The 23,607-nt window shown below is 39.7% G+C and overlaps 1 protein-coding gene across 2 annotated transcripts in view; it reads left to right on the plus strand.

Moving 5' to 3' along the window:
• The first annotated feature begins 19,904 nt into the window (after window positions 1-19,904).
• Window positions 19,905-23,607, plus strand: part of MYH9 (myosin heavy chain 9) — an 84,143-nt gene continuing 80,440 nt past the window's right edge. For both annotated transcript variants that reach the window (XM_070947350.1, XM_070947351.1), the window contains exon 1: window positions 19,905-20,263. The gene's annotated coding sequence lies outside the window, so the exon portion shown is untranslated. The remainder of the gene's footprint in view (window positions 20,264-23,607) is intronic.

Here is a 23,607-nt window from a genome sequence, read left to right on the forward strand (position 1 = left end):
AGGACTGACACTTTTCATCTCTTAAAATCACTAGCAGAGAAGGGACACAAAGCCTCCCCCTCAAAACTACAATATCTGAAACAGGAGGTAACATACTTAGGATACATTATTGGTCCCGGAGTAAGGAAATTGGCTCCAAGCCGGGTAGAAACCATCCTGTCAATGAAGAGTCCTCGAACTAAAAGGCAGGTCAGGGCACTTTTGGGAGTCCTGGGATTCTGCCGCCCCTGGATCCCATCTTTTGGGGAACTGGCGAACCCCTTAATACAACTAACAAGACAGGACATGCCAGACCCCGTAACATGGACAAAATCCCTAGAACAGAACTTCTTAACAATTAAAAAGACACTGGCTTCAGCTCCCACGCTAGGTCTTCCTGATTACAATAAGCCTTTCACCTTATTCATCCACGAAAAATTAGGCATCGCGTCTGGGGTCCTGACCCAGCGTTTCGGTCCAGGACATAGACCAATAGCATATTATTCTGTTAAACTAGATCCAGTGGCCCAAGGGACACTGCCATGCTTACGAGCAGTAGCAGCAACTGTTGAAATAGTAAGGAGAACTAGGGACCTAGTTCTGGGGCGACCTCTAACGTTAAAGGTACCTCATGAGGTTTTCGCCATTCTCCTCAAATCCCAGACCCAAGCCTTCACGCAACAACGCTTAGCGCAATACGAGGCTGAATTGTTTACTTCCGACCACATAACATTTGAGAGATGTAGCACCTTAAATCCCGCTACATTGCTACCCACAGATCAAACAGATGATCCATTGCATGACTGCCTCCACTTAATACAAGACGCAGAACTACCCCGCCCGGACCTAACAGACACCCCTTTGCAAAACCCGGATTTGGAAGTTTTTACTGATGGCTCCTCTTTTATCCATGAAGGGAACAGAGCCGCTGGGGCTGCAGTAGTATCCCTCTATGAGATCATTTGGGCAGAACCACTCTCCCCTTCCCTTAGCGCCCAGGCTGCTGAACTCATAGCTCTAACAAAAGCTTGTGAAGCAGCTAGGGGCCTATCTGTTAATATATATACAGACTCCAAATACGCATTTGGAGTCTGCCACGCTACCGGAGCCTTATGGAAACAGAGGGGATTCCTTACATCAGCAGGGAAACGAATCGCGAATGCCACCCAAGTATCCCAATTATTACTAGCCATCCAGTTACCAAGAGCTATCGCAGTCATCCATTGTAAGGCCCACCAAACGGATGACTCCGCAGTCACAAAAGGAAACCATTATGCTGATGCAACTGCCAAATGGGTAGCTACAGAACCTTTTCCTCGCAACATCACTGTCCCAGCTATGAGAGTTGATCCTGAGATTCAGTATAGGGACTTCTTGGAACAGGGGGAAACACAGATGTGGGAGGATAAATTAGGGGCAACGTTTTCAGACGGGTTTTGGAGAGTCCCGGACGGCAGACCCATTGCCCCGCGACGCCTTATACGATTAATCTGTCAGAGGCTACATGCAAAAGGTCACTGTGGGACCCAGGCTATAGTGGATGCTGCTAGGAGAGTATGGCATGCACCAGGTATATACACAGAGGCAACCAGAGTAACCAGCAGTTGCCAGACATGCCAAGCCAACAACAGCACATCTAGAAAGGCAATCTATGAGGGAGGCAGACCATGGGCGCAGCGACCATTTGAAGCTATACAATTGGATTATATCCAACTGCCCAAGGCTAATGGGTATCAATATGCTCTCGTCTGTAGGGATCAGCTGACACACTGGATTGAGGCTTTTCCCTGTCGCCATGCTACAGCCTTGGAGACAGCTAGACATCTCATTAAAGACATTGTACCCAGATTTGGAGTACCACAAATACTAGACACAGATAGGGGAAAACACTTTATTGCGCAGGTCCTTGAAAATGTTTACCAAGCTCTGGGCATAACCCAAAACCTCCATTGTCCTTATTCTCCACGTTCGTGTTCCGGGACGGAACGTGCGAATCGCGAGATAAAAACATTGCTAGCTAAACTTTGCCAAGAAACACACCTTTCTTGGCCCCAAGTCCTGCCCATCGCCCTATTTTATATAAGAACACGACCTAGACGGGATATGGGAATCTCTCCTTTTGAAATTTTGTTTGGCCGCCCACCCGACACACTACACGGTCTCGACCCAGAATCCCTCAGCCTAGACAGGGGGGATATGGTCCTTTCTTCCTACCTTTCAGCTTTACACAAAAGATTACAGGAGCTGTGGACACAGAGCGCCTTGACGCAAACGCTGCCCCTGGAGGAGAACTTACATCCGTTCGAGCCAGGTGATTGGGTGTGGATAAAGTCCTTCACGAGAACTTCACCATTACAACCCAGGTGGACAGGACCGTACCAAGTTCTACTGACTACCCAGACGGCCATCCGGATCGCGGAAAAAGACTGTTGGCTACACTGGACACACGCCAAGCCTGCAGTGGTGGACCATAGCCCAGCAGTCCCTCCAATAAGATTGACGAAAAATCCGGACACAGACGAATGGACCTTGCAAGCATTTTTTGAAAACAACGAACCCGAGCACTAACACCATTTATTGACACTTTTTCCGGACCACCGGGATATATCTACTAACCTTTTTTTCTTCTTTTGTTTTTTTTCCTTTTATAATTGTTTCAAAAAAAAAAAAAAAAAAGGGGGGGGAATCAAACTGTACAATGGGGAAACGGAAACTGATTGTAAGCATCATATGTAATCTCTATTGTATATTATTGATTGTAAACCAGGTAACTACATTCTTAGAACCAAACCTCATCCCAGACAAAGGCAACATATGGGAGTACCTAGCGAGGGAAATATTGAACACTACAGAATTCTGCCTAACAGGAGGAAACTCAGTGAAAGATATTCTAAAAACATGCTTAATGGGGGTAGCAATGGGACCGCAGGCCTTAATTAACCACACATGGCTTAAACACTTTCCCATCACACACCCATATTCAACCATTTACGAGTGGGGAAACATCTCCACGTTGAAAAACCTAGACATGTACACTCTCCACATAACTGCTGTCTCGGCTTCACCTTGGTGCTTTGAAGTCTATGGGTGCCACGAATCAACAAAAGGGAACTGCCTCAATTTAAATAATACAGAATTGACATGCAATAAGACAGAGCAGATTCCCTTTTCTTACAGTTATCTAAGGCTGCCTCATGGCTGGTTCATATTATGTGGACTTCAAGCCTATTCATATCTGCCAGCCAACTCAACAGGAGGGCCATGCACCTTAGGGAAACTGACCATGCTAATGCCATCCCTACAGAGACGACACAGGAGAGCTTTTTACTCCCTAGAGGCAGACTGTGACTCTCAAGTAAGTTTACTCACTAAAGCAGAATATGTTTCATTGGCTGTTTCGCTAGTGGGAGTGCCAGGACTAGCAGTCCGAAATTCCAGAAACCTAAATAGCTTGGCATGTACCCTAGCAAAAAGTTTAAATTCGACTTCCCACGCATTGGATGCCCTAAACAGAGAATTGAGACAAGTCAGGGAGGCCACCCTTGAGAATCGCGCAGCGATTGATTATTTATTACTAAAACACCATCATGGCTGCGAAGAATTTAAAGGGTTGTGCTGTTTTGACTTGGAACAAAACTCAAAAATTGTAGACACAGAAGTCAACCACCTAGAGGAACTGGCACAAAACATTGGCCATAGCCAGCCATCCATAGATCTTTCTTGGCTTTTTTCTTGGTTACCAGACTTCTCTTGGCTCAAAATCGCCCTAACAGGTGCGGTCACTATCTGTGTACTGGGAGGCCTTTTGTGTTGTCTCTGTCATTGCATCCCTCCCTGCCTTAGCTGCATAAGGGCATGTAAGCCAGATCTCCCCCAGAGAAAGGCAGGACATAATCAAACAGCCCTCATGATGGTCCAAATTGACCACGAGTATCAAATTTATTCAGACCTAGATCCTGCCAAAGAAAAGGAGGATGAAGAAACATCTATTTAACGCTGGCATGCACACACACACACACACACAACAACAAAAAAAAAAAAAATGGGGGATTGTAGGAAGGGAACACCACCAAGACAGTGCCAGGATCAGAAAGGTACAAACAAACTTAGAAAGGCAAAAGGCCACAGGCATAGGGAAATGACCTTCCCAAAATAGAACACATGAACATCAGGACCATTTAGGAACAAAAGAGGACATAGGGAAATGACACACACAAAAGACTCAGGACATGCCAGAAAAGGAACTATCAAGACAGCAGAAACTAGGAGAGCAAAACAAAAGGAATGGCAGAGGATTAGCAAAAGGAAAAGATTTAATCAATAGCCCAAGCAATCTGATAAGAGTCAAGCCGGGGGTAAGGGCTTACTTGATAACAACGTGATCAGCTTAAGGCAAGGAGCAAATAATAAGAACAGAAGGAAACAAAAGAACATGAGACCAGATAGCCCAGTTTCAAGTAGGGAAAAACTAGAATAAGAAAACAGGGCAATCCAAGAACACACACACAAAGGGAAGACCCACAAAAGTAACAAAAGAAACAAAGAACTTCCTTTGTATCAAAAAGTATAAGAATGCATGCTTACCTTGTAACGATGTCAGCTCACCCAGGAACGCTGGTTCGTGCACTTGCCGGATCCGTCTTCCTGAAACATAATAAAAAGAATCCTGTTTTCACGCAGCTCGCTTCTCTCATCAATTGATTCATCGTGCCTGGGACGATTTCTCACCCGGGAAATTCAACCTTTCGGGGAAACCTCTGCGGAGATTCTAACAGAAGTTCAATGCATAGTTTTGATTTTAAAATTTCAACCCCATTCTCATGAGTTATTGGAGTGTAACTGCTTTGCGACTGAGCACAGACCAGTTTTGAAGCTTTAGGAAGCATGGAACAGGGAAGTTTGTGCAAGAAGAAATGATGACACTGTTCTGATTCCCAGTAACCTTGGATTATGGTTTCTACATTCCTTTGAAGGAATTACTGTTAGTATGACTGTTCCTGGCACTTACTTCAAGCAATGAAGTAATTGTTGCATTATCAAGATTGACTGTTGACTTCTTTGCTAGGACAAAGTATAGATGCCTCTCTGCACCTTTATAACTTTCTGTACCTGAAAGTATGCTGGACATGCAGAAAAGTGAGAAAGCAAATGCATATGCTGGCCTTATCCTACACATAAAACTCATAGCAGGAAGGAAAAGGAAGCAATAAAGCTTTGAATTAGTTTTTTCTTTATTTTGTTCACTATTTCCTACAGGTAGCATGCTAAGCATTTTCCAATGGAGATAAACATTCAGCTGGGATTCTTCTCCTTAGTATTCAGATGCTTTATCCAAAATATATTTATATGTCTTGCATCTTGTTCGTATTTTTATTTTGTTTCTCCTAGTATACTAGTAGGATAATATAATAGTATATTAGTAGTATACTAATATACTACTATATTATTACCAGTTTTATTTTTTTAGAGCAGCTTGGGAAAAGCAACAGTCTAGTGGCATCTGCATGGGGGCCAACATCTAAATCTGCAAGTAAGTGGGAGTGGCGACAAAAAATCTCTATCCCTTTTGTAGGTGACACCCCACAGATGCCCATACATCAGGGGTGAAATCCAGCAGGTTCTGACAGGTTCTGGAGAACCGGTAGTGGAAATTTTGAGTAGTTCGGAGAACCGGCAAATACCACCTCTGGCTGGCCCCAGAGCGGGGTGGGAATGGGGATTTTGCAATGTCCTTCCCCCAGGAGCGGGGTGGGAATGGGGATTTTACAATATCCTTCCCCTGGAGTGGGGTGGGAATGGAGATTTTGCAGTATCCTTCCCCTGCCACGCCCACCAAGCCACGCCCACCAAGCCATACCATGCCCACCAAGCCATGCCCACAGAATCGGTAGTAAAAAATTTTTGGATTTCACCACTGCCATACATGCACCCATTGTTATGTTAGCAACAACGCAGTAAAGTATGACTGGTAAATTAATACCAGATTTTTAGGGAACAGCCAATCTGTTGTAGAAAAAAAAGAAGAAAAAAAAGAATTTAGGCAATGTCAAAAACAACACATTTTATACCATAAACTTTTGTGAATAACATTAGCAATAGCACTTAGACTTATATACCACTTCATGGAGCTTTACAGCACTAATTTACCGGTACTATTTATTACATTACAGCAGGAGTTCTTAACTCCCTGACATTTATGCTATGTGTATAGATTTTAGGAGTTAATAAACTGGGATGGATGGAAAATTGCAACTATAGTTTCACATATATTATTACCGGTAGTTTGTTATTTTAAAATATTTTAATATTTTGATTATCAGTTATCTGAGCATAACTGGTAATACAACATGTATGCATTTTAATTTAAACATATTTTTCTAAGTGGTTTGTAGATTTCACTAGACTAGACTCTCAAATGGGTCCAGGGCAAAAAAAAAAAAAAGTTAATCACTGCTTTAGAGGCATAAGGAAATTAGGGGAATTTAAATGCAAAAGTGCAGACAATGAAAATTATGTACAGATAGTGGCCATTCACAAAGCACAATATAGTACATACATAATTTATGAGTTAATTCATACATAATGATGTTCACACAGTACTCTGAGCCAATAATTAATCAACCATATTTTAGCCCAGCCATTTCATTCAAATTCAGCCCTTGCATCAGTTTGTAGTTCTGTTACAGGTGAATCCAGAAAATTGAAATACTGTAACCTATGATTAAGTTAACCATGAGAATGTCATGTGAATGAAGCCACATTGTGATAAACTGCCTTATTCTTTGTTGAATATATAAGAAATTTATATCTCCTAGCAAAGGGTTTTACATGCAGTCTCCTGATCTAAAACTGCCACTTGAATCATTCCTACCACAGGGCGAAGATCTATGTTACATTTTAACATAGATGTTAACATGTAGAGATTTTATATGGTTTTTAGAAAATATTTTTCTTTAACAAAAGGTCTCTTGAGGTAGTTTTAATTTTTTTCTCCAAAGAGAAAGCTGTTATTTGTTCTGATCATGAAGATTTCCATGACAACCGGAAAAATGTCAAATAATCAAGGGAGTGAAAGATTCTCAAACTTAACAGAAGAAAGGGTTTCTGGCTACACTACTTAATTGGAATCCTTTAGGGTTTATTTATTCTGTTTACCACCAATTTAACTTCCCTGCCTAATTAGCACCCCAAAAGAACACTTTTGTTAAAGATTCTCTAGTATAATCCCCAAGGGGAGGCCTGTTTGCATTCAGTATGCCAAAGTGGACTTTCCCTAATTACACTAAATAACATTAATGCCATTTCCCTATAATTTGCTTTCCTATGTGAGGTCTGGAAAGAGCTTTTGCCCTACATGAGGCAAAGTCCACCAAACAGAAAAGCAGCCTATCAGAAATACTACCAAACTTCTCTTTTTGTAGTTACTGTTTGCTTCAAGCTGCAAAAACCCCACCACATATTGCTTAGCATCTGGCAGGATGCCATTACCTCCAGCCTGTGAGCACTGTTTGGCTTCCCTGTGTAGTGTATGAAAGAATAAAACAACAGTGAGAACTGGTACAGGAACATGAGGTAAAGGGATGATATAAGCACTTTTAGGATATTATTCAGAATGACAGATTGAAAAGCCAGGCAGTTTAAATGCTAGGATCATAAAAGTACCCCAAGATTAGTGACATGCCAGTAGTGGTTCTCCTATTATTGTCATCACTGAAACAGCCACCTGTCCCTGAGAGCGATTTGTCTTTTGCCTCACACGACCTGACAGCGTCTTCCCTTCTGACAAAAACAGTTTTTGGCACACTGTTCCCTTTGCTTAAGACCAGGGAACTTAGCAACCTGATCCAGGGAGCCTATTGCATTGGGAGGCCAAATGAATATTTAACTAGGGTGAGTAATCCTTTTTATTTTAAAAAAATCTGCATTACACTTTTGATACGCCATAAAGCACTCCAAGATAACACAGGACTAGCTACCCTGTTTCCCCCCAAATAAGACATCCCCTGATAATAAGCCCAATTGGGCTTTTGAGTGCATGGCAATAAGGCCATGCGCTTATTTCACGGTTCAAAAAAATATAAAACAGGGTCTTATTTTCACGGAAACACGGTATTCCAACCAGTTAAGACAAAAAAGTAATCAGGTTTTGGAGACTGCAGATTCAGTTTCTTAATCGTATATCAGGGGTGTCAAACTTGATTTCATTGAGGGCTGCATCAGGTTGTGTTTGACCTCAGAGGGGCCGGGGTGTATATGGCCAGGGTGGGCGTGGCCAGCTCAACGTCACTCGTGTCGGGGTCACCTGTAGTGGCCTGAGCACTCTGCCAGACAAAAGGGTTGTGACAGCCTCCTACAACCCTCTGCCAGTGAAAACAGAGCTTGGGAGGGCCGCGCAGGCCAGTCCTTCACGGTTTCCAGGGCAGCCCCGCAGGCCAGATCTAAGCACCCTGTGGGCCAGATCCAACCCCCAGGCCTTGAGTTTGACACCCTTGTCATATATAGTATTTGAGAAAATTTTATTTAGGAAGCTTACATATCAATACAGCTAGTCTTCTACTTACAACAGTTCATTTAGTGACTGTTCAAAGGTACAACAGCACTGAAAAAAGGCATTTGACCATTTTTCACACTTAAGACTGGTGTAGCATTCCCACGGTCATGTGATTTACATTCAAATGCTTGATAACTGACTCATACTTATTACCATCGCTGTGTCCCAAGGTCATGTGATCCCCTTTGGCGACCTTCTGACAAGCAAAGTCAATGAGGAAATAAAATTCACCTAACAACCGTATTACTAATTTAACAACTATAGTGATTCACTTAACAAATGTGGCAAAAGAAGTGGGGCAAAACTCACTTAACAAATTTCTCACTTAACAACAAAAATGTTGGGCTCCATTGTGGTCATAAGTTGAGGACTACCTGTACCATTCATTTTTGTCAATTATGGGGATGTTGGATGAATTAAAAACAAAAGATGGCAGCCACAACTGCACAGTGTCTCTTTTTATTATTTTATTTATTATTTTTATTAGTCATATTTCTATGCCACCCACTCTCCGAGACTCTGGGTAGCTTACACCAAAGACAGTATACTAAATAGCATATTGCCCCCTAACAATCTGGGTCCTCATTTTACCCACCTTGGAAGGATGGAAGGCTGAGTCACTGAGCTGCTGAACTAGCAGTCAGCTGAAGTAGCTGCAGTACTGCACTCTAACCACTGCGCCACCTTGGCTCTCTAATAGTGTTGAAGAACACAGAAAAAGTTCTTTGATCATATTGTTGTGCCCAACATCTTGCCTTTTTTGATCCCCTTCCCCAGAAGATACCTTGGTCATTTGCTTCCATTTTTACTCCTGCCAATCACTGTGGAAGTCATATTTGATTGGGTAGCCTTATAAATTGAATAACATCAACTGTGGAAATATTTTAATCACTTTATTTGGTACAAATATCTGTAAATTGAAAGTATCTTCGGTGTTTATTTTTTGTAAGTTGCAATTTGATAATAGAATAATATTACAATTTCTTGGGAAGGCTAGTCTATTTGTATTTTTTAAAAAACTTTCATGAAGCATCTTAGTTCTGGGTGCGCTTTTAATTCCCTCTAAAATCTATTGGATAACAATCTGCTAAATGTAAAAAAAATAGAATAGAAAGTGTAAAGCATATTCATATGTACTTAAATTGAGAGTGAAAATTCAGTACATTTGATAGGATCATATTGATTAAAGTTTGTGACCTTGAAGACAAGTATATAGTGCATTACTGGGAACATGACACTGAGTGTCATAAGTGACACTCATTGCGATTTGGCTGTGCTGAGAAATTGATGATGTAGTGAACACAAATTGTTAATACAATTCTTGGCATTCAATAACTACAATTCCTAGGAATTTGGAGGAGAAACCATTTTAATTAAAATGGTGAGAACTTTGAATACAGTTTCTCAAATCTATTGTTGAAATTCTTGATTTTAATCAAAAGCGTTATTAAAAACTGTGAAACCATGAATTTTAGTACAGCTGATTTTAATAAACTAAGAGAAATAGTAAGGCAGATGCTATTTTGCTGCCTAATACTTTAAGCACTTCATTGCATTGGCTAAATAGAAAAAAAAATGTTTCTGAGCAAACATACTTTATATGGCATCCCGTCTTTTGATCTGTTGACTGTAGAACTGATAGAATAATTGTAATATTAGCTAATAGTAAATAATCAACCTGTCTATTGCTTATTGACTAATCATTTCTAGACTTGCAAGGCTTAAACAACTTCTTAATTCTTACAGTATATTGCATCTAGCTGGTTATTCTTGCACAAATGGAAGGATGGAACTACAGTTTAGGGAAGCGAGAAAAGGGGTAAGAGAACTACTAATTTAAACAAATTTGGGTCTCTAGAGTCTGGAGAAACTGATGGAAACACCACTCTCAGTAGTGCAGGTAGTCCTAGACTTACAATAATTTGTTTATTGACCATTCAAAGTTACAACGGCACTGAAAAAAGTGACCTTTGACTGTATTTAACACGATCATTGCAACACGTCCATGGTTACGTGATCGAAATTCCAACACTTGGCAACTGACTCCTATTTATGACGGTTGCAGTGTCCCAGGGTCATGTGATGTCCTTTTGCAACTTTCTGACAAGTAAAGTCAATGGGGAAGACAGATTCACTTAACAACGGTATTACTAAGTTAACAACTGCAGTGGTTCAGTTAACAATGGTGGCAAGAAAGGTGCTAAAGTAGGGCAAAACTTATTTAACAACTGTCTTGCTTAGCAACAGAAATTTTGGACTCAGTTATGGTCATATGTCAGGGCTTACCTGTATTTAAAGAAACTTTCAAGGATTTGGAAAAGTAGAGAGAACAAATGCCCCCATCCTCAAAAATGAGAAAGGGAAGATCTGAAAAAACAAACAAACTATAGATCTGTCAAATTGAAATCTATACTGGGCAGGTTCTCAGACAATTATGAAACAGCTTTATTTGTGAGCATGCTTTCGTAATTAATAAAAGTCAGCATGGGTTTGGCATACAATTATGGCAGGTTAACTCTATTTTCTTCTTTGGCAAAATTACTGGTTAAAAAAATCGTGGAAAAGCCACAAATAGTGTATACCTGAACCTCAGCAAAGCTTTCAACAAAATTTCTCATATTTCCCTTAACCGTGTGGTAAAGTTGTTATCACTATTCAATGGATTGTAATTTAGATAAATGACCACATCTAAGGAGAATTTGTACCATTTCAGCTTTGAGGAATAGCAATAGCACTTAGACCTATATATTGCCCCAAAGAGCTTTACAGCCCTCTCTGGGCAATTTATAATGTCATCATATTGCTCCCAGCAATCTGGGTCCTTATTTTACCAACCTCGGTAGGATGGAAGGCTGAATCAACCTTGAACCCCATCAGGTCGAACTCCAGGCTGTGGGCAGAATGCATCAATGGAGCACCAGAGGGATATATCCTGGGTGCATTTTTATTAATGACTTGGATGAGGGGATTAAGGAACAGTTGATAAGTCTGAAGATGATTTATCAAACTGTCAAATTGGGAGAACTCACTAGTAGCGGAATGACATGATTCAGAAAGATCTAGGGAGGCTTGAGCAGTGGGCTGAAATTAGTAAAGATGAAATCTGGATAGGAAAATTAAAGGCACAAGTATGGGATGGAGGCGAAGAAGACCTGGCTTGGCAGCAGCAGATGTGAAAAGGATCTGGTGCTCCTTGCTTCTTCACTCAACTGAGTGAAGCAGGTACTTAAAAGCCAAATGCAATCTTGGGGTTCATTAATAGAAAAACATTTGTCCATTACATGGGAAATAATTGTTCTATTCTGCCCCACTTTGGGGCAGAGCACCATAGTTCTGAGCACCATAGTTCAAACAGTGATGGACTAGAGCAAGTTAAAAGCAGAATTAAGAGCAAGTTAAGAGATGTCAGAATGGTCGAGAAACAATGAGTGGTTAAAGAATGTCAATATGTTTAACCTCCAGAAAAGATGACAAAGAGGAGATACGATAGTCTTCAAATATCTGAAGGGTTGTCACACGGAAGAGAGAGTGATTCTATATTGCCTCAGAAGTCTGGATTACAACCAATAGGTTAACATTACCAGGAATGAGGTTCAGGTTAAAAATCATGAAGAATTTCCTGACTGTACAAGCTGTCATCTAATGGAATAGACTGCCATATGAAAGGTGAGATCTCCTCTGCTGGGGTCAGCTGTCAGAGATGGTGTAGTGCGTCCTGCTGAGTGTCTTCAGGAGGGCGGGGGGGGGGGAGCGGGCAAATATTCACTGCACAAATGATATTAATAACGTATCCCATAATACAATAATACAATACTAAATAAATGAAATTTAAATGTTAATTGTAAGACAATTTAGAGGGTTAAATAGAAAAGCAAGGAAGTATAGATTATGAAATGACATCAGTAGGCAATTATAGTTATTTTTATTAGTTAAGGTAAGGTTGGTAAAATAGGGTCCACTTTATGTAACACTTTGTATGTATGTATGTATGTATGTATATAATTTGTAGGTTTAAATGGCTCATCAGTATATGACATCAGAAAGAAATGTGTAATTTTATATCATTTCCAATATCATCACATTAAACTAAAAAGCTGATTAACAAGTCTGTGTCTTGGCATTATACAGTATGTAGTTTTTAAATTGGTATCTCATTTAGTCTAATCTCACACATAACAATGATGGTTTTAAACATACTAAAGTTTACCCAAATTAATGTATATGATACATTGAGCCATAAACTAGCTAAAGAGAATGGATTTGCACAATACATCAAGCTAAAATGCAGCGTAATATATCTTGGGTGTTGTGTGGTTCCAGAATGTTGGGTTAACCAATTCAGAATCTGCTTTTTTTTATTTGCAGAAAATAAAAATGTAAACATAGCAGCTTTGGCTGCAAATTTCAGCTTCAAGTAAAGTGATATTCATTTTGGGTTTGTGTAACAGAGTAAACCAAACATCCTGCTAAAGATTCTTGTTGATGTGCTTGGCAACTGAGCTTTGAGGCTTAGCATGTGGTATGAATACCGTTTTCCCCAAAATAAGACATCCCCTGATAATAAGCCCAGTCAGGCTTTTGAGTGCATGGCAATAAGGACAAGCGCTTATTTCAGGGTTCAAAAAAATATAAGACAGGGTCTTATTTTTGGGGAAACACGGTAGAGAGATTATTTTTCAATGGAGTTAGCTCAGTTCTATAACTAAGTTATCATGGCTGGGCTGATATATCATATTGAGTCATGCTTCACTTAACCATGCTATATTGACTAAACCTTAGTGGCTGAATGCACACAACACACTCACTCTAAAAAAGTCTATATCAAGCTCAGTACGGTTACGTGAATCAGGCATATACAGGTAATCATTGATTTATGACCCAAATTGAATTGAACCCCAAATTTCCATTGCTGAACCACACAGTTGTTCAGTGGGTTTTGTCCTACTTTAGAAACTTTCTTGCCACTGTTGTTTAGTGAATCAGTGCAGCTGTTAAATTAGTAACACTGTTTGTACATGAATCTGGCTTCCCCATTGACTTTGTGGGTCAGGAGGTTGCAAAAGATTAGGGTTATGGTTGACGTGACCCTGGGATACTGCAACAGTCATAAATGCATGTCCGTTGCAAAGCATCCAAATTTTGATCATGTGACCACAGGGATGCTGCAACAGTTGTGTGAAAAATGGCCATAAGTCACTTTTTTCAGTGCCTTTGTAACTTCAAACAGTCAGTAAACCAAGTCAGGAACTACCTGCATGTCCTGCAATCAAGGGCGGTATATGATCATGTGAATCAGAGTTTAGAGTTGAAAAAGCAATCTAGTCAGTCCTTCAACCCCACACTATTAGCATTCTATGTATCAGCTCACATAACTAATCTGCCAGGAGACTATAAAAAGAGTAGGTGACTCAGTAAAGGGAATCACAGATTTCAGTTTGAATGTGATTATCTAAAAAAATAGCTACCATCATTGAGACAACTTTAACTGTAATTATATATTGGGTGGATAAAATCATTTATTAATATAAAACAGTTCTCATTATAGGGAACACTTTTACAATCGCTAGATCTTTGGTGCTATCCAAAACTGGGCTTCTAGCTGCTGAATTGGGCAAGTCTTGGGTAATACCCACTGAGCAATCTCATTGGAGCTATTTAACAATGTAGAAAGCAGCCAGAAAAAAATGTCAGTGCAACAGGCAAGGTCTGAAGAAAAAGGAAGGACACGTACAAGCTGAGGGAAACCACAAGCATTTCCACCCTCTTTCCCCACCACACTGACCTAGTTACCATGGTAACCAGCATGCTCCAAATCTACTGAGAACACTACATAGTAAAAATGCTTTGAAATATTCCTGTGTTAAATTAGGAATGTGATGTCTTGGAGCTGATAAATTAGCTATAATCCCCTCACAGGTTTCTGAACAAACTGAAATGTCTAATTCACCTGTCACACAATTAAGATGGAGGCAACACCAAGTTTTCCTGGAAAGAAAATGCATTCCAGTTAAATTAAAAAAATAAGTGACTTACCAGTTGGTGCATACAATGTAGCTTTCTGTAGTCTTGGATTCAGTTTGCATAATTCTCAGCCAACTATCTAGAGGTCATTAAGTCGGAGAAGCCTGGTTTACAACATAAAAGCCTGGTTTATGCTAGGATATTGTGTTCACATGACATTCAAAGTCATAATGTTTGGTTTTGGAATATCATGTTCAGTAAAACCAGTGTATTCAGTAAATTATGAATAATAAAGCATGGCTTAGTGTAATATGAACTCGGTCTTTATGGTACTGATGCTTTTTAATTGTGAGGGTGGAAAAGAACTGACAGAACATTTTGGTAGTCCTTGAACCTAGTAATAAGAACATTGTAGCAATTGTGGATATTGTGAAACAAGAGAAATCTTAGACATGGCTGGATTTAATTTACAGAATTTCCCCAAAAGCAGGCAACTAAATATCAAGTGGATACCTGCTTCATTTACTATATTTTCAGTTATAATTAGAGCAACTAACAGTCATTTTTAGTATCAGGGAGTTGTATTTGCAACTTCCTGTCTCACAGTTCCTTAATGCATAAAGAAAATACTTTGGTGTTTACAAATGGCTCCTCTATTGAAACGTCACTTTCCTAATTTGTCACAAATATCACAGAATAAGAGAGACAACTGAAATAAAAAGATTATGAGTTTTTCTTTATTCAGAAGACTGACGTGTGGACATTTAATTCTTTATTATGAACCTGACTTTGTTTTGAAACCTAAAACCATAAATATTAAAAAGTTAAAACTAAGTCCAATAAGAGGAGCAGAATCACTGTTTATGGTCTGAAAGAGCATGAACAAGTTCAGAAACATATCTTATTTAACTCATATACTTTTTACAAAAAACATAAGACTAATATATGAATACAATCTTGCAAATTTATGTACCTAACTTAAGTATATATCGTTTTATCTGGGGAAAAAATAGAACCAACTTGCTAGATGGTAATATATGAAAATCCTACAAACATTTCCTATTCTGTAGTTGTACCTCCACCAAGTAAGCAGAGCTTTCACATTTTGGAACATAAGATGGGGTTACCTCCCCATGGTTTGCTTAACAATGTTTATTCACTAAACTACAATAGCTGGGCTTCCGAACATATTAAGCAAAACCAGATAAATTATAGTGTAATGCATGAACCTAGTTGTAAACGCTCACTACCAAAACTTTATTTTTTCCAATGCAAGATGCTCACACTTACACGACTGCTGGCTTCTCAAATAAGTTGCAGAGTTAGGTGAACTTGTAGTTCAAGTACCAGTCTGCAGGAACTTCCTAAAGACTATAGTTAGACTATGTAGAGAAAAGTCCTTGTAGAATATCTCTTATTTGCAATCATCCAGATATTATGTGATATAGCTAAGTGTCATGATATTGTGTCAGGTTTCGCAATACTTTGCTATAAATTTGGCAAGTCTCATAGAAAGTAAGGGTAGTCTCAGATAAATTTGTTGTAGCATTAGTGTTAATTGGCAACTATCAGCATGACAAGTTATAGGGTGCCAATCATTTCTTTCTCAGATGCAAATGGGTTATGTTGGCCTTACAAACTCTTTCCCATTTTATTCAGCCTCTAAACTTTCTTGCATTGCATTTTTTACTACTTTGTCTCAGCAATGCAAATATATTATAGCAACAATACTGAGAAAGGAAAACTTAATTAACACTACTGATTTGTTGCATCTTGTTAAAACCCTAACCAGCTAAAACCAATATTATAGACAATTTATTTGCCAACAACATCTGTGAAAACAAATTTGTCATAAATATGACAGCAGAATGGATTAAACAAACTGCTCTTTGGACTGAATTTGCTGTACAATGGTTGCCCCTCATGACTCTTTATACCATGTGATGGAAACAGAACTGTGAAAAGTATAAATTATCTCCTATGTAAAATAAATGTAAATCAACATTTGCCAATTCAAAGCAGCAGAGTAGTTTGTAGTGGTAGCATTTAATAATATTATTTTCCTTGGCTTGCTAAATAATATTCCAGAATTCCAGTTATTTCCTTCAGGTCATTATTTATGACTCTTCCCCTAAGTCAAATTATACACTTTAAATTACTTTTACAATTCTTATTGTCTTTCTCAAATCTTTTCCTTCCCTACTTGTTTTATAAAACTCCTCTGCACAACTCAACTGAATAATATGGTATTATACTTCAGACTTCTGCAAAATGTGGTTTTGCATCATTGTGAGTTTCCAAATTCCATTAATCCTGTTGTTATAATGGTAGCTGAAGTAATTTGGAGAATACTGAGTTAGGGAAACCTGCCATATAAAACAATGCCTATTGTTTTATTCTCATGATTCCTTATTCATTCAGGTTTCACAATACTAACCCCCACTCACAACCTGGTGTCTCACCAAATATGGTGATAACAAATTCCAGATTTATAGGTAGCTCAGCTGTCTTGGAAAGGCTCCTCTACATAATTTCAGGGGCATCTATAGTGTCAAAATGTGTCAAAAATGCAGGAGGGAAGCAAGAAGCAACACCTTGACTTTTTTACTCCCTTGCTCCTACAGTAGGGGTCTCCAACACCTGGGCCCTGGACCAGTACCAGCCTGTGACTTGTTGGAAACTGGGCTGAACAAGCAGCGGATGAGTGAGCAAAGCTTCATTGGTTCATGCATAGGATTTAGGTTGCCCCCAAAATCATCTCCCCACCGCCTCCTGGTCTGTGGAAGTCATTTTTTTTTCTGAGCCAGAAGTGTTGGGGACTGCCGCCCTGTAGCATTTGTTTTATTATTTGCTCTACTAAATTTTGGTTATCAACATCTGAATATTTAAAATGGACATAGATCAGTGATGGCTAACTTTTTCTGGATCGAGTGGTCAAAGCGCACCCGAACCCCCAAAATGCAATGCGCACACGGCCCCCACCCATGCGTGCGGCCTCCTGCATGTGCTCTGCCCCCACGCATGCGCACTCCGCACACATGCCTCACCTCCTGTGCATGCGCGTATGGGCCTCTACACATGCAGCTGGCCCGAATGCCTGCCTCGGACTGCTTCTGACCGCTCCAGCAGGTCATTTTTATTTAATTAAGAATGCTGCAATGGGCATAAATGATGACCGGTCAAAAGTGCGAGGACCTGTCAAAAGTGCGAGGACCAGTCAGAAATGACTTTTTTCAGCCCTCTGAGTAGTCCCTATGTGCATACAGACTACTCAGAGGGCTGAAAAAGTTATTTTTGACCGGTCCTCGCACTTTTGACCAGTCCTTGAACTTACGACTGTCCTCACATTTTGCGTTTTGCACCCTATCTTGTCACTGTGGTGAAGAGAAGTAGTGATGAAATGACTGACACGGTTGTTAAGAATGCCGCAACGGGCATAAGTGTGAGGACCAGTCAGAAATGACTTTTTTCAGCCCTCTGAGTCCCTATGCACATAGCCACGCCCACCCAGTCACCTTACCACCAAGCCACACACCCAACTAAGCCACTCCCACAGAACTGGTTGTTAAAAAAATTGAATCCCACCACTGGGTAAAACCCACATACACACACGTTTCCTCTCTCGCTTCCACTCCCCACAGAGTTCCAGGGTTTTAAATTTAAAACTCACCTGCTTTCAAGCAGCTGTTGAATGCAAAGCTCAAGGACTCTCTTTACTACCTGATGCCTCCAGGGCAGGGTCCGTAGATATTTTCCCCAGACAAAGAAGGTCTGTGCCGGCTGAGTTTTGATCTCTGGGCCCCGTCTGGTGGCTGGGTTGGCTGGGAGAGTCACCAATTGTTGGAAGAAAAAGAAGCCTTTCCCTTTAAGGATTGTTGGAAAGCAGAGCTTTCCCTTCTTGAATTCAAAACTCCCGGCTGGGAGATTACTTCGAAATGATTGGAGGTCAGCTGCTTGAGAGCAGAATTAGTTTATTGTTTATAGGAAGGCAGGCAAGAAACAAATACAAGCAGAGTGTTCCGAGGCTAGACTGTTTGAGCTGTTAAGAAAAACGCTTTTTATATCCTAAAAGGTCTTTTGATTTTTCTATGTGACCCTTTAAAGTTTTTTGAAATTATTTTTGATTTGGCACGTGAATCCTTTGATTCGTGTGTGTGATTGTTTTATGGCGTTTAAATCTTGCTTTTTTGTGATTGGGTTCTTCCGTCCTGGATCTGGCAAATAATTGTTTTATAGTCCAATCTCTTATTTTTCCTAGCCCTTTGTAGTTGTTCGTTCCCTATAATTAATCAGTTTGCTATTACTGTGTTTTAGTGAATATCTCCTTTTCTCATGTGTTTAAAATTCTAATTACTTTGGCTTGATTTCTTTTCCTTTTTGGGTGTTTGCTTTTTTCTGTGTCCCATACCTGTTTGGATGTTGCAGGCCCCTGTAATTTTGTCCTTCCTTTGTTGTGGAAAATTGGGTGGCTTCAGCTCCTTAATGGCCCATTGACAAAAGTGGGGGCTGAAACTCTGCCTGAGTTTCTGCTTATTTTCTTTTGGGGGAATTTTCCTGCTCTTTTAATATTTTTTGAGTTTCTTTTCCTTTTTCTAGGAGAAGAGTGAATCATATCTTCGAACAGTATCTAACTGGATAGATTGCTTTTTAGGTTGTTTAAAGTGGCAATCCTTACACTTATTTGCCCCATTAAAACAATGGGTCTTTCTTCTGAGTAAGCATGGATAGAATTTGAGCAGCCAAGGTGAATTGAGCTAAACATGGATGACAGGCGTTTGTTCCCTCTGCAGTCATTTCCCACCACTCTGCTACTGGTGGCCACGCCTCAAACAATCACCGAAGCACTAAAGATTGACCTACGAAGAACCGCCCTCTTTCTCCAAAATGCATTGGTTGCCTAAGATGCCAATCTTTGCTCTTTCTCGAACGCGAGGCCATTGGCTGTGGCCATTTCTGGCGTGGGGGGGGGAGACTAATTGAAGAGCGGGAGCTAGGGCGTCAGTTGAGAAGATTAAAAAAAAAGTCTTACGCCTCCTTTGAAACACCGCCCTCCACTTGAGTCTCCATTGGCTGAAACTGGCTCTCTGTCAGAGCAAACTCCTCTTCTTATTGGCTGAGGATGCCGCAAGTGGATGTTTCAGACCTTAGCGGTGGCCGCTCCCTCCCGGCTTGAAACCTCGCTGCTGCCGGTGAGTTAGAGGCGTTGAAGCTGGAACAACGCAGCGGGTGGGGCGCTGGGGCTCTCCGAGAAGGTATTAGTTATCAGCTCTAGTCTTTCTGGCGTAAGAAAAAGGAGTCGCGTCGTCGTCGTCTTTAAGGCTTTTGGCCGGACTCAGGTGAAGTCCCAGTTTGGAATTGGTGCGGGAAAGGACGGGAAACGTACAATACGGCGCATGATTTTCAGTTTGGCGCCCGCGGGTTAAAGGTTCATTGAGAGGCGGGCGGGTGTGGCTTAACTTCTAAATTCCCTTTTTTATGCCAAGTGCGCTGGAAGTCCAGGAAGTGCCACCCACTTCCATTGAGGACGTCGCCTTTTGGGGAAGGTGTAGCCTTTCACCTTCTCTGCCTGGGGCTAAGGAAGCGTCTTCCACGCGCAGGGCCAAGGGAAGGGTTGATCTCACGTTTTCTTTCTTGGATGCGCTACCTAGCATATGCCTTGCTCCTGCCTTGCTCCGGCTTCACCCTTCCCACCCGGCGGCAACCGGGCAAGAAAGGATTTTAAACTGAAAAGTGGGCTGAGATAAAAAAAAAAAAAAAAAAGCAGCTGTTCAGGTGATTCTTTCCCCCCCCCTCCCCCTTTACCTTTCTCTTACTCTCTCTTTTTCTTTTTAAATGCTTAGATTTTTTTTTAAAAGGCTTCCTTGGGAACGGTTGAATCTGCTTTCCTCTCGCGTCCGCGCTTGCAATTGGTCCCCGCACCTTAGTGATCTTGTGGAGGGGGTGGGGGTAGGCTTTGCGACCCTCCCCCTTAAGTTGCTGGGAAGGCCCTTTTTGGAAACCAGCGGAGAGAAAGACCGCTGAATGTGGTGGCAGCTGCTGTCAGGTCGGCGATCTGAGTCACGGGCTGGCAATCTCGTTGCAGGCATTGCAATGGGCTCGGCTTCCGCCCGCCCAACTTGACTTCCTCGTTGGCTCTGCGTTAGTCAAGGCAGGGAAGGAGGAAGGAGTGACGGGGCAAGACGAAGCTTGCAAGTTAGAAGCCTGCAGCTTACTTACCCCATTATTAAGTCGGACCAGATTCATTCTTTCGCTCTGTGTCTCTCGCAGCTTTTCACTTTTTTGGTTGATTAAAAAGGCGGTGAAATAGGCGCGCTGGATCAGGTTTTCTTCACATCTGGTAGGGATCTGCATGCATAGCTAAGTCGTGCCAAAGCCATCATAGAAACGAGAAAATGATTGATTAAAAAATATATATAGAGAGAGAAAACAGGAAAGAACATTGGAGTTGATTTTCTTGCTTATAGGCTGCTAAAAGAAATGGTATATTTAGAATAAAAATCAAACATCAGTTCATATGCTTTGAGATGCTAGCTTATCCCTATCTGACATTGCTTGCTCATGATGCATTGTGTGACTGGAAGAAGGCTTTTTAACACAAGTTTTTGTGTGTATTTTGGCACTTTTACCATTGTTGCAGCTTTTAAAGTTGTGGTCTGGATGCTTAAAAGTATTGAGAGAAAGCCATCCTTCAAATTGCACAGAAACCCTTTAGGATCCATGTCAAATGCACATTGGTTATCTTTTCAACATAGATACTATGGTAGTTTCATATCTTGATTGCCACAGTAATCTCTTCCAGTAGAAGAGTTTATATGCTATTTAACAAAAATGGATTGGTTGAACTTTACATTTTATCTTGCTTGTATTTTCTTTCAGTATATAATTTAAGGCTTGTATCCTGCCTTTTACACACTTTAGGTCACATACCTAAGTGGCATAGGTTAAAATGAATACTTTCATGCAGTGTTTAAAAAGTTGTTGAATGTAGTTCATTTCTGCAAGGATAACTGTATTTAGCAATGTGCAGTCTAACTTGCTGGCACATTTGAGAAAAATAGCATCACAGTTGTGTTTATCTGGAATAGTGACTTCCATGTGTATAATTTAATACCTGAACTGGTCACAAACAACCCTTGTGTATATATAAACCTGTTTATATTGCAGCGTAAATCAGGATTTATGGAATAGCTTTTGCAAATTGTAAAACATGTTTTTTTCTGATAAATTTTTGAGCATTTTTGCTAATGCTACCCTTTAAATTATGTAAGTGAAAAATTGGGATGATAAAATAAGCATGTTCCCTTTTTTGAGAAAAGCTAGTGAATGAACACAGATTCTTAGATTAACACAATCCTGCAAATATAGTTTCTCCCCTCAAGGATAGGTGTGTTACAATTCACTGCAAATAACAATTGTATAATCAGTTGCTGCTTGCATAGAGGTATGTTCTAACTTAGTCACCAGGTGAAAAATAGGTTTAGGTACTTTGCCATTCCAATGAAAACTGCAGATCTTTGCATAGGCTCAAACTGTCTGACTCATGCAGTTGCTGTGTGTGGAGACTAATATTGTTTAATATATAAAGTTGCTGCCTGGAAATTTGGTGCCATACAATACTTATATATTCAACTGAAATAAAATAATTTTAAAATCAATTCATTAATTTGTTAGCTGAATGGCTTAAAATTCCAATATATAATATAATTATCCTTTCATGAGGTCAAATATAATTTTATATATTTGAAGTTGATGTGAGCGTGCTTATTATTAAAGTTTGGGAAATGTAACTAAACCTTTGTTTACATAGTTTTGGAAGCAACTGTTTAGCAGATAGGATTATATTAACAACAGCATAGCTACAATAAATCCCATTCTTTGTATGTATGTTTTGTTATTGCATTCTTCTGAAAAAAATATTCTTTCTTTTGAATATAATATTTATACCCTGCAATTTTCTTGTGTCTTAACCAGGTTCAATCCTGCTTTGCTTTTTCAAAACCAGGCAAGGTTGGCTAGGTGCTGCCACCTACTGTGATGAAGGCAACAACAACAAAAAAACATCTATAGGGCTACACTTTTATGTTTGATAGAGCAGTATTCTATTTCTGATTACTTTGCCAATAGGTAACTCTCTAGCAAAGTGTAGATAATAGTTACAACATCCAAAAGAGACTAGGCAGTATTTAATTATTATATGTACAAAGAATTACTATGTGTCAATCCATTTTTCTCAATATCTGAGTGATAATCTTTGGCCTTCATAATATTTTAATACACAACCATAACTGTTACCCCACTCCCCTCTATCCAAAACTTGTGTGAATTTGCCTTGATTTAAACAATTGATAGTAAAGGAATAGTCCTAGTGATCACTGGTATATTTTGCCATGTGCACATCATTGCACTTCATAATTTAAATATGAAATTGTCATTCTGATTGGTGATAATGTAAAAAATGTTTGGAAATTACTTACACAATCCCTAGTTACTTTAAAAAAATATGACTATAAACCCAGAAATTAATTTGATACTAAAATCTATGGTTGCCAGTAAATGTATTACTACTAATTTGAGACCAAGAAAAAAACTAATATAAAATTTGTCTTTTCCAAATGTTTCTCAAGATAGCATGAGATCTGCATTGTTCAAAAAGCCTAAGTGTTGATAGTTGTGGAATATTTGAATAGCATTTGACAAAGTTTTTGATACTTTGGCATTAATTACAAGACAGTAAATTAACTCACAGAATTATAGCATAAATATAGTTCTGTTATATACTTATACAATTGCAGGTGTAAAACTTTGTCTTTTTTTTTTTTTTGGTAGGAGAAATGAATTACTTTAGTTTTGGATATGATTCCGTTGGGAGTTAGTTTTTTTTTATTTAAAAGATTCCAACTATTGGTCTTAAGATCAAATTGCAGAACACATAAGTGTGCTTGAAGTACTTTTTGAAATTATGCTGATTTTTGCTTTTGTTAGATACACTATTTCAGTGACTTAATCCAGTGGCTTTTTTTCTTAACTATAGAGAACATTTAAGTGTTTTGTGTCACTCTCAGAACTTGCCAAGGTACTGAGAAAGGATAGCTTGCAGATTTATGTGGTATTATCTT

Source organism: Pituophis catenifer, unplaced genomic scaffold (assembly GCF_029215685.1).
Source record: "Pituophis catenifer annectens isolate HBS135680 unplaced genomic scaffold, rPitCat1.0.hap2 SCAF_7, whole genome shotgun sequence".
NCBI classification, from domain to species: Eukaryota; Metazoa; Chordata; class Lepidosauria; order Squamata; family Colubridae; genus Pituophis; species Pituophis catenifer.